Source organism: Symphalangus syndactylus, chromosome 11 (assembly GCF_028878055.3).
Source record: "Symphalangus syndactylus isolate Jambi chromosome 11, NHGRI_mSymSyn1-v2.1_pri, whole genome shotgun sequence".
In the NCBI taxonomy this organism is placed as follows: Eukaryota; Metazoa; Chordata; class Mammalia; order Primates; family Hylobatidae; genus Symphalangus; species Symphalangus syndactylus.
The window spans coordinates 90260454-90275541 of record NC_072433.2 but is presented as its reverse complement, the minus strand read 5'-3'; the positions used below and the strand labels follow the sequence as shown (position 1 = coordinate 90275541).

The following is a 15088-nucleotide window of genomic DNA, read 5'->3' as shown; positions in this document are numbered from 1 at the left end:
ATTCATAATATACAAGAATTGGAAAAAAAAAAAACAGATGTCCTTCAACAAGTGAATGGCTAAACTATGGTGCATACACACCACGGAATACTGCTCAGCAATTTAAGAAAAAAAACTATACATGTAACAACCTGGATGAATTTCCAGTGAATTACAGTGAGAGAAAAAACCCCAATCTCACAAGGCTACAAACTGTATGATTTCATTATAACATTATTTCATTATAACATTATAGCATCACTGAAATGACAAAATTATAGAAATGCAGAATAGATTAGTTTTTGCCAGGGTTTAAGAAGGGAGTAGGGGTGGAAAGGAAGTGGATGTGGCTATAATAGGGCAACATGTGGGATTCTTGTGATTCCATAAATATTCTGTGTCTTGGCTGTATCAATGTTAATATCCTGGTTGTGATATTGTACTATGGTTTTGATATTGTACCATAATATTAATACAGTATCATATAGTACTATACTATAAGTTACCATTGGGGAAAGCTGGGTAAAGGGTATATAGATTCCCTCTATTATTTCCTGTAACTGTATGTGAATGTACAATTATCTCAAAATAAAATGTTTTTTAAAACTGAAGAAGGATAAAAGCAACACATATGCATATTTAGAACATATCTCTAGAAGCATAACCAAAAAGTGGACAATATAATTTTTTGTTATTTTTTTTAATCAAACTGGAAGTGACAGAGGCTGTTGGAAAGGATTTGGGGGTTTAACATGTCTCCACAAAATCTAGGAAGGAGGTGATGTGGTACAATAGGAAATAGGCACAGATGGCCATTGACTTTTAAAAAGTATTTTTCTTCCATCTTTTGTTTTAGATTCAGAGGGTACATGTGCAGATTTGTTAAATGGGTAAATTGCGTGTTACTGGGGTTTGGTGTACAAATGATTCTGTCACCCAGGTAGTAAGCATAATACCTAATAGGTAGGTTTTCAATCCTTACCTTTCTCCCACTCTCCACCTTCAAATAGCCTCTGGATCTATTGTCCCATTCTTTGTGTCCATGTGTACTCAATGTTTACTCACTTCTAAGTAAAAACAAGGTATTTGATTTTCTGTTCCTGTATTAATTTACTTAGGATGATGGCCTCCAACTGCACCCATGTTGCTACAAAGGACATGATTTCATTGTTTTTTATGGCTGTGTAGTATTCCATGGTGCATATGTACCATGTTTTCTTTATCCAGTCTACCATTAATGGGCATATAGGTTGATTCCATGTCTTTGCTATTGCCAAAAGTGTTATGATGAACATACATATGCATGTGACTTTATGGCAGAATGATTTATATTCCTTTGGATGTATACCCAGTAATGGGATTGCTGCACCAAATGGTAGTTCTGTTTTAAGTTATTTGAAAAATCTCCAAACTGTTTCTGCAGTGGCTAAAATAATTTACATTCCCACCAGCAGTGTGTAAGCATTCTCTTTTCTTCCCAACCTTGTCAGCATCTGTTATTTTTCAACTTTTTAACAATAGCCATTCTGACTGGTATAAGATGACATAGAAGAATCAATATTGTTAAAATGGTCATACTGCCCAAAGCAATTTACAAATTCAATGCTGTTCCTATCAAACTACCAATGTTATTTTTCACAGAATTAGAGAAGACTATTCTAAAATTTATGTGGAATCAAAATGAGCCCAAATAGCCAAAGCAATCCTGAGCAAAAAGAACAAAGCCAGAGGCATCACACAACCCAACTTCAAACTATACTATAAGGCTACAGTAACCAAAACAGCATGGTAGTGGTACAGAAACAAACACATAGACCAATGGAAACAGGTTAGAGATCCCAGAAATAAAGCCACACACCTACAGTCACCTGATCATCAACAAAATCAACAATAAGAAGCAATGGTGAAAGGACTCCTTATTCAATAAATAGTGCTGGGATCATTGGCTAGCCATATGCAGAAGATTGAAACTGGACTCCTTTCTTTCACCAGATACAAAAATCCATGCAAGATGGATTAAATACTTAAACATAAAACCTAAAACTACAAAAACCCTAGAAGAAAATCTAGGAAATACCATTCTGGACATAGGCCTTGGTAAAGATTTCATGATGAAGACTCCAAAAGCAATTTGCAACAAAAACAAAAATTGACACATGGGACTTGCCTAAACTAAAGAGCTTCTGCACAGCCAAAGAAACTTTCAACAGAGTAAACAGACATCCTACAGAATGGGAGAAAATATTTGCAAACTGTGCATCCAACAAATACATAATATCCAGAATCTAAAAGGAGATCTAATAAATTAACAAGCAAAAAACCAACCCCATTAAAAAGTGGGCAAAAGACATGAACAGACACTTTTCAAAAGAAGACATATGCATTGCTAACAAGCACATGAAAAAATGCTCAGTATCACTCATCATTAGAGAAATGCAAATCAAAACCACAATGAGAAGTGGAAAATATTAGTTATCTTTAGGGAGAAACAGCTGATGGCCTGGGGACAGGGTTGGGAGGTCAACTTTTTATTATACATTTTTTTGTATGTTTTGAATTTTGATTATGTAAAATAAATGCCCATTTTAAAAAATTAAAATTTTAAATGTCAATGAAAAATTCTCAACCAAAGCTTGAGACTTTCCAGTTGCTAACAGTCTTGATTAATCTGTTAACTTTCTAGTCAGAAATTATATGAAGTTTTTTACCTTTCTAATAATTAAGCTACTACAGTATTGCAAATTGTTATTCTTCCCAAGCACTTAGCCAAAACCTTTATCTTTTTAAATTATGAAGACTCGTCTCTATACTCATTCTTTTCCTGAAAAAAGGAAGTTAACAGAAAAAAAAGCTTTGTTCCTATTGCCGTAAAAGATTTGCATGTTTATGGGTCAGTTGAAGCAGCCTTGACATCCTACCATGTCACTCAATTACTTTACAAGATACAATGTGATAAAAATCTCAGGTGATAGCATGGACTTTGAAAGCATACAATCTAGGATTTCTAGCCACATGACATTGTTCAAATTATCTAACCTATCTAACACCATTTCCTTATCTATAAAACTAATATTCATTTTTCCAGATCGCCTTCAGTATTAATATAACCTATATACCTGAAATGTGGGAGAGGCTTAAGGAGAGCTAAAATTATGGAAAGCAAAAGCCCTAGTTCTAAAAAACAGAGACCCACCAAAACAACTAATAGTGGGAAGGCTTTATGGACACATACATCAGAAAACAAAGGCACATGTGAGGTAAGCTAGGGGGAACAGACATGGCTCTATATGCAATGTAAAGTGTGCTCCATCTTTCCATATTATATTGCAGTTAAGAAATAGTTTATGTTCCTTAACATGAATTTAGACTAGAGAAACAAACATATTTAGGGTACAATTTAAAAGGGTTTTCCCCTCTCTGCTGTAATGAATTTTCTTTAATAACTCCGAATTCTTCAGGGAAAACTTTCACCCACACTGCAGTATTGACTGCTGGTGCTCTGAGGGAATTATGGCACATAGTAATAAAAGATGTATAGAATTTCTACATCAACAATGTGAAGTCCAGCCCAGCACCCTAGTATGGAGGACAGATAGAGTTCCATAAGGTAGAAGCCCTTACCGGAACTGGGGGCAGTGGAGGGGATGCCATGTGGAAAATTGGTTGCCAAACTGAGGCTTCAGAAATGATTGTGAAATTAATCTTCTCCTTCACAAATCTTGTAGAGAGAATAGAGCCTGTGAAGTTGGAGGAGGTTGCCACACGGATTATACTCAGTAGACACAAAGCATCTCAACTTACTACAGGAAAACCACCTTTAATGAAAGCAACCACAATTCCCACATTCACCTCTCCCCTTCTTTTCTTGGGGGCTTTCATTAATTGCAAGTAAACTTTCAAAGTCAGAGAATTATCAGCCGTGTAGCCACCTAACCAAATAAGACAACAAATAAATGTGAACTCATTTTAACAAGTGAATGCCTATTAAATCAGTAGATCAACACTGGCAAAACACTGTATCTACAGTGCTCCCACTTTAATTGAGGATGGCACCAACAGAGCCCCAGTTCCTCAAGACATCAAGTGAGTGTACATCAAACCAAACTTATGAACGTATAAGTGACATTTCCTTAATGTTTCATGTTTCCATATTGCTTCAACAGCCACATGTTAGATGTGTTTCTGAAATAATGTTGGTAAAGAAGAACTATTTAAAATAAATATTTTACCATAAGTTTCCAGTTGCTATTTAAAACTCCCCACAATAACATATAATAACATTCACGTCTCCAAGTATTCTGCCTTTGTCAATGCATAATTTACACGCACTAAGTTCAAACTATAATTTAGTTGAAAGGACAAACCCAGAACTTTCACATATGCGTTTAAATAACAGGACACATAATGTACGCTACAAGGTGATTATCATATCTTAGACTTCTTCCAGTTCTGAGACACCTTTATATTTAAGCGATCATCCTACCTAAGCTTTCAACAGAATTCATGACTAGAAGACTCACAGGGACATAATGGTATGGATCTTGATGTTCACTAATCTCAATCTCACTACAGTTACTTATGAATAAGATAGTCTTATCACCTTCTTCTGTTACACGTGACAAAGGCTTGGAAATGTTAAGAGGTATGTAATTAGGAAAGATAAACTAGTGTTCAAAATCACCTTGCAGTTTCTTTTCTCTCTCATCCTAGGCTACAGTTTGTGATTGTCTAAGTAAAAGGATTCACCCATGCATTCCCTGGAAAAATTTACTACCCAAGTTCACGCAAGACAAATTTGGAGTAGAAAATCCATTTAATTACTTCTTTTCGGAAATATTGCTTCCTGGCAGAGAAACTAATGTGATATTAGAAGGCTGCTTATTCAGAATTTGTGTAAGAACTACACATGCCACGTTGGGTTTGAGCAAATTATCAGGGTCTCTTTGTTGGCCCACTTGAGCCCTTTTTCCTGGGAAATGCTGAAGACAAGAGTCGTAAACTGTTCCCAAGCCCAGGTTTTCTCTCCTCCAAGTTACTCTTTCTGTTCTTTGAACATCTAAATATTTACTCAAAAAAGACTCCTTACTGTCTTACAGAGAGAGACTCTGTATTAACCTCTTTTAACACCTGACAGCTTCTAGCCTTTTAAGGAAGTGATACTTCCACCCATAACAATTTAGCAAGTTTAATCTATTATACAAGTTATCATGTTAACTACCATTAGCAAACAGTAGGACAACTGTGACCTCCTTAAAAGGCATTGTGATTTTTGTACTATCGCCTTACTGATTATTCTTGAAATGTAAGCCCATCTTTAATACTTAACATCCACAACATCCACAAGTTATAAACCTGCTTTTTGGTTCATGTGTTCTTCAGTAACAGTAAGTAAAAAAGTGTCTTTAGAGACACTCTACATATTTTTTAACCCTTTTGTCATCACCAGGAAAACCGTTGTTTCTCAGTGGTAAATCATCATAGACAGAGTTGGTTCTTGAAATCACACTGTGTGTGCTTTAGGTTGGTCCTTAACTCAAACCTGGTGTGTATTTGTGTGTGTGTGTGTGTGTGTGTGTGTTGGGGGGGTGGGTGAGAGAGAGAGAGAGAGAGACAGAGACAGAGAGAGACAGAGAGAACAAAACAGAAAGACAGACATAGAGAAACAGACAGAGAGACAAAGAGAGAAGAGATAGTGCTACATTCCTGGAGTGTAAGCATCTTTTCTTCCTTTAACCTAGCATAGCTTTATCATATCTCTTTTGTCACAGTTTTTGTTCTTGCCTTTCCATTGCTGCAAATCCTGGACTGGCAAATCCTGGACTGCCTTTCCATTGCTGCAAATCCTGCACTTTCTTTGTTCCTACAACCTGGTCAGATACAGTCAATAGCTTTGTGGTCAGATTCTTTGCTCCCTGAAATCTCCTAACCCTCAAGATATTCGGCACAGGCCTGATAAGCATTGAATCACTGCTCAGCAATCCTCCAGGTCTTGTGAAAAGCATAGGTCTGGGACCATAGCTTTTTTTTCCTTTCTTTCATCCACAATATTATTCTGTGCTAGTACACAGTAAAGTGCTCAATAACTGTTGAGAGAAGGAAAGAAGGAGGGAAAGAAGGAAAGCGAGCACATTTGGCAAGTGATTTGACAAAAAACAAAAAAACTGGGTACTTACATTTTAAGACATGGTATAAGAAAGTTGATATAAAAAAAATTCTGTTACTTAGGCAATCCGATCCAAAACTTTGCTGTTTTGTGTATTTTTGTGTGTGTGTGTGTGTGTGTGTGTGTGTGAGAGAGAGAGAGAGCACTCAAATGGGATAAAATGTTAAGAGTAGGTGAATTTGGGTAAAGGTTAAGGAGTGTTTGTTCTTTATACTATTTTTATTTTTGCAATATATGTTTAAAATTCTTTCTGTATAAATTAATCGCAAAATTTATTGCAAATGTTAATTCACCTTTAAATAATATACATGTTTAAAAATATCTTTAAAATATGTATAATAGATATATAATAAATATATTATATATAATAAATAATATATAATTTAATATATTTTAAAATATATAATATATAATTTAACATGTATAATATGTATTACATATTAAATATATATTAATGTATATTATATATTTAATATACTATACATATATTTATATATTCTTTTAATTTATTAAAAAACAAATATATTAAAATACATATAGATATTTAAATATATAAACATATATTGTATATTTATATTTTTCAATATATATTTATATATATTTATAGAAGGGCATTTTTTATATGTAAAAGTTTTATATATATATCTTTAAAGATACATTTATATCTTTATAACCTTACAAATAAATATATCTTTAAAAATATATGTTTACATATTCTTCATACAGATATACATAGTTAATAATAGTTTAAACCCCAAATGATATTACCAGAGATTAAGGGTGGAGGAGGACAAGTATGAGGAAATAAAAACATTCTCATCTGTTAAGGTAGACTGAGTCAAAAGTCAGTTTCAATCTTGACTTCCATAATTAGAAACCTCTGTTCAAGAGTAAGTACAAACAAGAACTGAAAACCATACAAATCAATGCAGAAGATAAAAACAAAAGAAGTCTATTTTTTATATTGAAAGAGTAAAAACTGGCACTGAAACATAATAAAAACCTAAAACAAGATGGCAGACATCAGAACAAACATTATAGTTATACAAAGATTTTTACAGACGTCGAGATTTTAAGAAAATGTTCATAATATAACATTAAGTAAAATGTGTAAGATGTGAAATATATTCAAAATGACCTCAATTATGTTAAACACACACACATATATTCAACATAGAAAAAAAGACTATAAGTAAATAATCAGTGTAGTTGTTTCTGGCTAGTGGGATTTTACATAATTTTTACTTGCTTAGTTATAATTTTATGTTTCTGAAAATTATCTGTAGTGTGCACAAATTACTTTTATACCAAAATATGAGTTATATTTTTAAAAAGAAAAATGTAGCCTTTTCCATTCCTTTCTATTTCTGGAGCTAAATCTGATTAAATGGTGTGTGAAATGACATCAAGACCTTCTGCCTAACATTTTTCATGAAATATGTAAGTCTGCCCCTCAGGCAACATTGTTGAGGTAACATGTTTTATCACTTAAGTTGTTTTACCTGGAACACTATCCTCCACATCGATTTTAGTTTCATCTTGTGTATATAAAAGGTTATATCAAGAAGCTACAGGTATAAACATTAATGTCAGTTACTTTTGATTAAGGTGAAGAATTGTCTCCCATTTCAGAGGACACAGAAGAGGGGGAGTTTTTTCTTTATATTTGCAGTTGAAGTTTGCACTACTTAATCATATGGGATCACCCTCAGCAGTGTCTTGTGTTCCACTTGATGGATTTGAAAAGGCAGCATACAGTGTGGGCACTGGAGTCAGGTGACCTGGGCTGGCGTCCTGGCCTGTGAGTTAATAAGTGTATTCATGCCTCAGTTCTCTTATCTGTGAAATGGGGGTGACAATAATAGTACCTACCCTATAGGGTTATTTTGAGGATTTAATGAATCAATATTTGTAATGTGCTCTGAACAGTGCCTGTCACACAGTGAGTGATGTAGAAATCTTAATAAATAAAATTCACTATTACTAAATTACAGACTAAGGCACTTCTTCAGTCTTTTGTCCCCTATAGTAACAAGAAATAGTTCTGAGTCTTGCCTTACTCAAAATTGTGAAACACTGCATTTCTCCATTGGGCTCCCACTCCCTTTTGGCCTTCCCATCTTTTGGGTACAGTGATTTTCAGTCCTTTCTTGATTCTTCATAACTTCCTCAGAAGTTACGTCTCCTCATGAATGCTGCTCTCTTGCAGCTCTGCTCTCTACTTCAGAAGACTGTGGCTGGTGATGATTTCCACACTAACTTACTTACTGTTGCTCCATTGAACAGGGCCTTTCTGGAGACAAGACCTTCATCTGTCTTTTCCAGAATTTTGCTAAACAGAACACTAGTCAGAGGGATATTGACAAGTGTGCTGAAAGAAAAAGTATTCCAACCTCCTATAAAGTTAGTAAATACACTGGGTTTAGCAAAATTAACCATAGCAATTTCAAAGACTCCATAATATGCTAATATATATATCCAAGTGGGGAGGACAAAGTGTACAGCATTTTCCAAATAAAAGTCAAATTAGCCTTTTATTTCCTCTGTATATTACTATTAATACCTGGAAGAATTGGCAGAACATCACATTGAAAAATGCTGCCTTTACTGAAATGAGTGGCATTCTACAGTGAAAACACCCTATGCCTATGGTCTTGTGGAAAAGAAATGTTTCTGAAGGCATGATTCAAATTACTCCATTTCACTTTCATGGCCAGAGCTGGTTTACCACCATAATCCCAGAAGTAATCCAATCTCCCTCATGCTGCCACAGACATCATGCATGTACTCATTCTACAAATACCTATTGAGGGCTTGCTAGTACCAGGAGCTGTTCTGAAAAAGCACCCCTTACTTTTTTCCTTAATTGAAACAATGTATTCTTACCTGTTGTTCTTTCTGCTCACAGGACTGTGTGCTGAGGATAGGAAAAACTGAATCAGGCATTCAAGAAAGAGATTTTCCCCTCCCTTTGGGCCCTAAAGGGCTGAGCCAGCCCCGAGGTGTGGACGGAAGAGTATGTGAGTTCTGTTTGGTCCACTCTTCCCAGTACACTATTTTGGCATGTACACCTTCATTCAGTCCTCAGTAGGAGGGCTGTATGACTCAGAGCCAAGCAAGTTACAAGGGCTGATTAGAAGGAAAATTATGAAAACAGAAAATACTTACCATGTTAAGTATATTATATATGCTAAATCTGTTTTCATTCTACTTGAAAAAACTAAGTATTTTCCTGTCTCTGGACCAGACCCAAGCAAGTTACAAGGGCTGATTAGAAGAACAATGATGAAAACAGAAAATATTTACCATGTTAAGTACTTTATTCATGTTAAATATATTTTCACTCTACTTGGAGAAGGCTAGGTATTTTCCTGTCTCCGGATGAGAACTTAAGCAGGTCCCATAATAGTTTTTATAACTTCAGTAATAACATAAATTGTCTAATCCTCTCTAGGTACAAGAATATCCTTGTTTTAGTAATTAAAATGTTTGGTGCAGTGTAACAGTTAACGTTCCAAACTCACTTCAGAGTGAGCATTCCTTCCCTGCCCCAGCATGGCCTGCTTTGGACTGAAAGTTGGCAGTGAAAAAGCTGGGACTGGTCGGGCAGATTTCTTCCCTCTTGCTCTCCGTGAGTCTTACTTCAGAGTTGGAGTTGGGGTAAGGGTGGGAGGAGAAGTAAAGAACAGGAAAGTTCTACCCTTCCGGCAGAGATCTATCCTCTGGGACCACCCTGGGGTGATGTCTCCATGCTTATTGTTTCTCTGGTGGACTCCTCAAAGACACTGCTGCTGGGAACCTTGGACTGTGAGGCTGGCAATGCCTCACCCCAACCAGAAACCACTGTTCTTTCTGCATGCCCTGTGCATCTATCTGATGGCCCATCCCCTTTATGGGTATCACATTGTCCTTTCAGATAGGGATTCTTAACACCCTTGGAGTTTATTTCCGGTGTGTGAGAAACACTTGTGCTTTTTTGCCGGTTAGCCATACAAGTGTAACTTACTTCCAGTGCAGCTATTTTCTCTTGGCCCTGTGCCCTCAGGCTTAAGCAGCCATAACCTCTCAAAGTTTTTATGTGCTTCACTGCTAGGGGTCTCATGTCAACAACTCCCAATGACTCTCTTGAAGATCCCTTTCTCATTTAGTTGAGAAAATATATTACCCACCCTGCACTATGGTGATTATGCACAGTCCTCCAACAACTTTCTCTCAATAAGTTGTCTTTTAAAAGAATCCATTCATTCACCTGTCCATATTCTTTTATATGCTTGAGGTATGTATTGAGCTAAAGTTTGCAGTTGTTGACCATCCCCTTTACAAGTACTGCATCAATGGTCTATCTAACACATAGCTACAAAATGTAGAGATATTCTGAATCTGTTATTTCATTCTGGGCCTTTGGGGATTCAGTGAAAATTGATGTAGAGATTTTCACTTTAACATCCTGGTACACAATCTCTCTCTGCTTTTAAATGATAGAGGTTCTTTGGTTAATCACTAGATTCTAGTCAGTAGAATATAAGCTTCATGAAGGCAAGGATTTCTGTCCTTTTTCTAAGATGCTATCTCCCCAGCTCCTTGAACAAATGTGATGTATAGAAGGAATTCAACAAAATTTTGTTAAATTCATGTAGTATTTTACATATAAGAAAATTTAAGCTTATAAAAGATAAACTTTTCAAAGATTATTCAGACAGTAAACTATAGAGCCAAAATTTGAATAGTGACAGAAAGTAACTAATAGTGACAGTGAGTAATAAATCAGATGTTTTATTTAAGCTTTTATTTTGTGTATATTTATGTGACCTGGTATTTGCATAGAGATTTTAAATTCATCTTATTTTCATAGAAATCTTCTGGAATTTGGTTGTCCTGTATTTCAGACAGTCATGCTAGCGCATCTACTGGACTACATAGCTATCTAACCTTGGGTGGCCACACTGTCATCTGGTGTTAGATATATGAATTGCAAGTTCATTGTCACCGTATTACAGGCTGTTAAGGAAATAATCATAATTTTCTAAACTTTACATTCATCAACTCATTTAATCCTCATAACAACCCTATAAAATAGGTTATGTGCCCATTTTATGGATTAATTTACAGAACCACAACGTGATTCCAGGCTATCCAGCTCCTAAACTTACTTTCAACTCTTATATTCTACTACTTCTCTAATGTAGGAGCATCCAAGATTTTTAGATTCGGGAATCCACTTCTGAGTTAGCCAAATACATTTTTATTAGATAATAGTGGTGTGCAAGAGATTTGACTAAAACATGAATCAAGTACAAATAGACAGAAAAGTTATTCATGGTTATTTTCCTTTGTTCTTAATTCTTAATAATGCTCTACTTATTGGACACAGATTCAGGGAAAGTAAACTTTAAAAGCACAGAAGGAAATATTGAATTTCTATATTAGTTTTCTAGAGCTGCCAAAACAAAATACAGGACTGGGTGGCTTGAACACAGAAATTTATTTTATCAGAGTTCTGGAAGCTGGAGGTCCAACTTCAAGGTGTTAGTAGGTTCGGTTTCTCCTCAGGCTTTTCTCTCTGCCTTGTAGATGGCCACCTTCCCACTGTACCCTTAGACGGCCATCACCCCTTGGTTTTTGTGTGGTCTATGTCCTAATCTCTTCTTGTAAGGACATCAGTCATATGGGTGAGGGTCTACCCATATGACCTTGTTTTACTTTATCTCTTTAAAGGCCCTGTCTCTAAGTACAGTCTCATTTTGAGGTACTAGGGGTTAGGACTTCAACATGTGAATCTGTGGGGAACACAATTCAGCCCATAACAAATTTTATTCTAAGGGACTATCATCAACCAGATCACTCTATTTCAATAATGTCTAAGGACCTCTGCTTTCTTACTCTTTGCTATGGTTTCAATGCTTTTGTTCCCTCTAAAACTCATTTGTTGAAAACTTAGTTTCCAATGCAATAGTGTTGGAAGGTGAGACCTAATAGGAAGTGTTTAGGTCATGGGATCTCCACCCTCCTGAATGAATTAATACCACTATAAAAAGGGCTTCTTCGAATAGGTTCTCTTTCTCTTGCTTTTCTGCCAAAAATGAAGTTCCTCCTTTCTGGAGGATGCAACATTCAATGCACTATATTGGAAGCAGAAAGACCAAGTCTTAACCCCCTGACACCTACATCTGAACTTCCCAACCTCCAGAACTGTGAGATAATAAATTTCTGTTAATAATAAATTACCTGTTATTGTGTTATAGTGGCACAAAACAGATTAAGATGCTCTTCTACAACCTGCTTATTTGATTTTATGGAGTTATACGTAAGTTCATTAGCCATCTAGCTAATGCTGGAAGGAGGGTAGTATGGTTTGTCTCCGTGTCCCCACTCAAATCTCACCTTGAATTGTAATCCCCAAAATCCCCACATGTCAAGGGCAGGACCAGGTGGAGGTAATTGGATCACGGGGGTGGTTTCCCCATGCTGTTCTTGTGATAGTGAGTGAGTTCTTACAAGATCTGATGGATTTATAAGTGTCTGGCATTTCCCCTGCGTGCACTCACTCCAGCCTGCCACCCTGTGAAGAAGGTGCCTGCTTCTCCTTTACCTGCTGCCATGATTGTAAGTTTCCTGAGGCCTCCCCAGCAATGCGGAACTGTGAGTCAATTAAACCTCTTCCCTTTATAAATTACCTAGTCTCGGGTATTTTTTCATAGCAGTGTGAGAATGGACTAATACAGAGGTGAAACTGAAAACTATTATACTATTTACTCACATAATTTTCTTCTTCATTTCTTAGTATTTTACTGCTAATCCAAGTGAGAAAAATTATCAGGTATTTCACCAACTATAATTAAGCCTACTTTTTAATATTTATCATCACTAATTCAACAAGCAATATGCAAGAATTCACATGTGATACTGTTGTAAAATAATTAGCCAGCTGGAAGCATCTACTTTTTTATGTTTAATTTCCATTTCTTTTTGGTTTCAAATTTTTATTTGTGATTATTGGGGTACATGTACAGGTTTGTTACAAGGGTATATAGCATGATGCTGAGGTTTGGGATTTTACTGATCCCATCACCCAGATAGTGAACATAGTATCCAATAGAAAAATTTTCAGCCCTTACCCACCTCACTACCTCCCCTCTTTTGGAGTCACTAGTGTTTATTCTTCCCATGTTTAGCTCTGTATGTACTTGATGTTTAGCTCCCACTTATGAGAACATGCAAGTTTTGGTTTTCTGTTTCTGTTAATTTGCTTAGGATAATGGCCTCCAGCTGCATCTGTGTTGCTGCAAAGAACATGATTTCATTCTTTTTGTGGCTGTGTAGTATTCCATGGTGTACATGTACTACATTTTCTTTAAGCTACTGTTGATGGGCACCGACATGGTGATTCCATGTTTTTGCTATGTGAATAGTGTTGTGATAAACATATGAATGCAGGTGGGGTTTTTTTGTAGAACAATTTATTTCCTTTGGGTATTAATCCTGTTAATGGGATCGCTGGGTTTAATGGTAGTTCTATTTTTTGTTCTGTGAGAAAATTCCAAATTTCTCTCCTTGGAGGCTGAAATAATTTACATTCTAACCAACAGTATATAAGTGTTCCCTCTTCTCCACAGTCTTGCCAACATCTGTCATTTTTTGACTTTTTAATAACTGTCTTCTTTTGAGAAGTGTCTGTTCATGTACTTTGCTTCTTTTTAAATGGGGTTTGTTTTTCACTGGATTATTTAAGTTCCTTATAGATTCTAAATATTAGACCTATGTCAGATGCATTGTTTGCAAATCTTTTCTCCCATTCCATTTATATTTATATTTAAACAGAGCAAACGGGTCTTAAATATTCTCCCAATTCATGTTGTCTTTTTGCTCTGTGTGTGTGTGTGTATAAGTTTTTAATACATATATTTATAAGTATATATATATTTATATATAAACAAAACAAACAGGTCTTACATTTAAATCTTTAATCCATCGTGAGTTAGTTTTTACACACAGTAAAAAGTAAGGGTCCAGTTTCATTCTTCTGCATGTGGCTAGCCAGCTAGCCCAGCAAAATTTATTGAGTAGGGAGTCTTTTCCCTTATTGCTTATTTTTTTTCAACTTTGTCCAAGATCAGTTGGTTGTAGGTGTGTGGCTTTATTTCTGGAGTTTCTATTCTGTTCCACTGGTCTATGTGTCTATTTTTGTACCAGTACCATGCTGTTTTGGTTGATGTAGCCTTGTAGTATAGTTTGAAGTTGAGTAATGTGATGCCCCTGGCTTTATTGTTTTTGCCTAAGTTTGGTTTGCCTATTCAGGCTCTTTTTTGGTTCCATATAAATTTAAGAATACTTTTTTCTAATTCTGCAAAAAATGACATTGGTAATTTGATAGGAATAGTATTGAATCTATAGATTGCTTTGAGCAGTATGGACATTTTAATGATATCGATTCTTCCAATCCGTGAGCATGGAATATTTTTCCATCTGTTTGTGTCATCTGTGATTTCTTTCAGCAGTGTTTTGTAGTTCTTCTTGTAAAGATCTTTCACCTCCTTGGTTAGATGTAATCGTGGGTATTTATTCTTTTGTGGCCATTGTAAATGAGATTCTGGTCTTGATTTGGCTCTCAGCTTGAATGTTATTGGTGCATAGAAATGCTACTAATTTTGTATGTTAATTTTGTATCCTGAAACTTTACTGAAGTCGTATATCAGGTCTAAGGGCCTTTTGGCAGAGTCTTTAGGGTTTTCTAGGTTGGCATCATATTGTCAGTTAAGATCAATAATTTCACTTCCTCTTTTCCTATTTGGATGACTTTTTCTCTTGCCTGATTTCTTTGACTTGGACTTCCAGTAATATGTTTAATAGGAGTGGTGAGAGTGAACATCTCTCTGTTGTTTTAGTTCTTAGAGGAGATGCCTCCGGCTTTTGCCTGTGCAGTATGATGTTGGCTGTGTGCTTGTCACA

At 35.7% G+C, this 15088-nt stretch overlaps 1 protein-coding gene across 3 annotated transcripts in view; it reads left to right on the top strand.

The window, feature by feature from the left end:
• Window positions 1-15088, top strand: part of GIN1 (gypsy retrotransposon integrase 1) — a 163390-nt gene that overhangs the window by 3701 nt on the left and 144601 nt on the right. The window contains exon 1 of one of the 3 annotated variants that reach the window (XM_063612872.1): window positions 5135-5363. The exons of 1 other annotated variant lie outside the window; for it this stretch is intronic. The gene's annotated coding sequence lies outside the window, so the exon portion shown is untranslated. Of the gene's footprint in view, window positions 1-5134; window positions 5364-15088 lie in introns of those variants that run through there. One more of the 3 variants, XM_063612873.1, reaches the window with a different exon arrangement.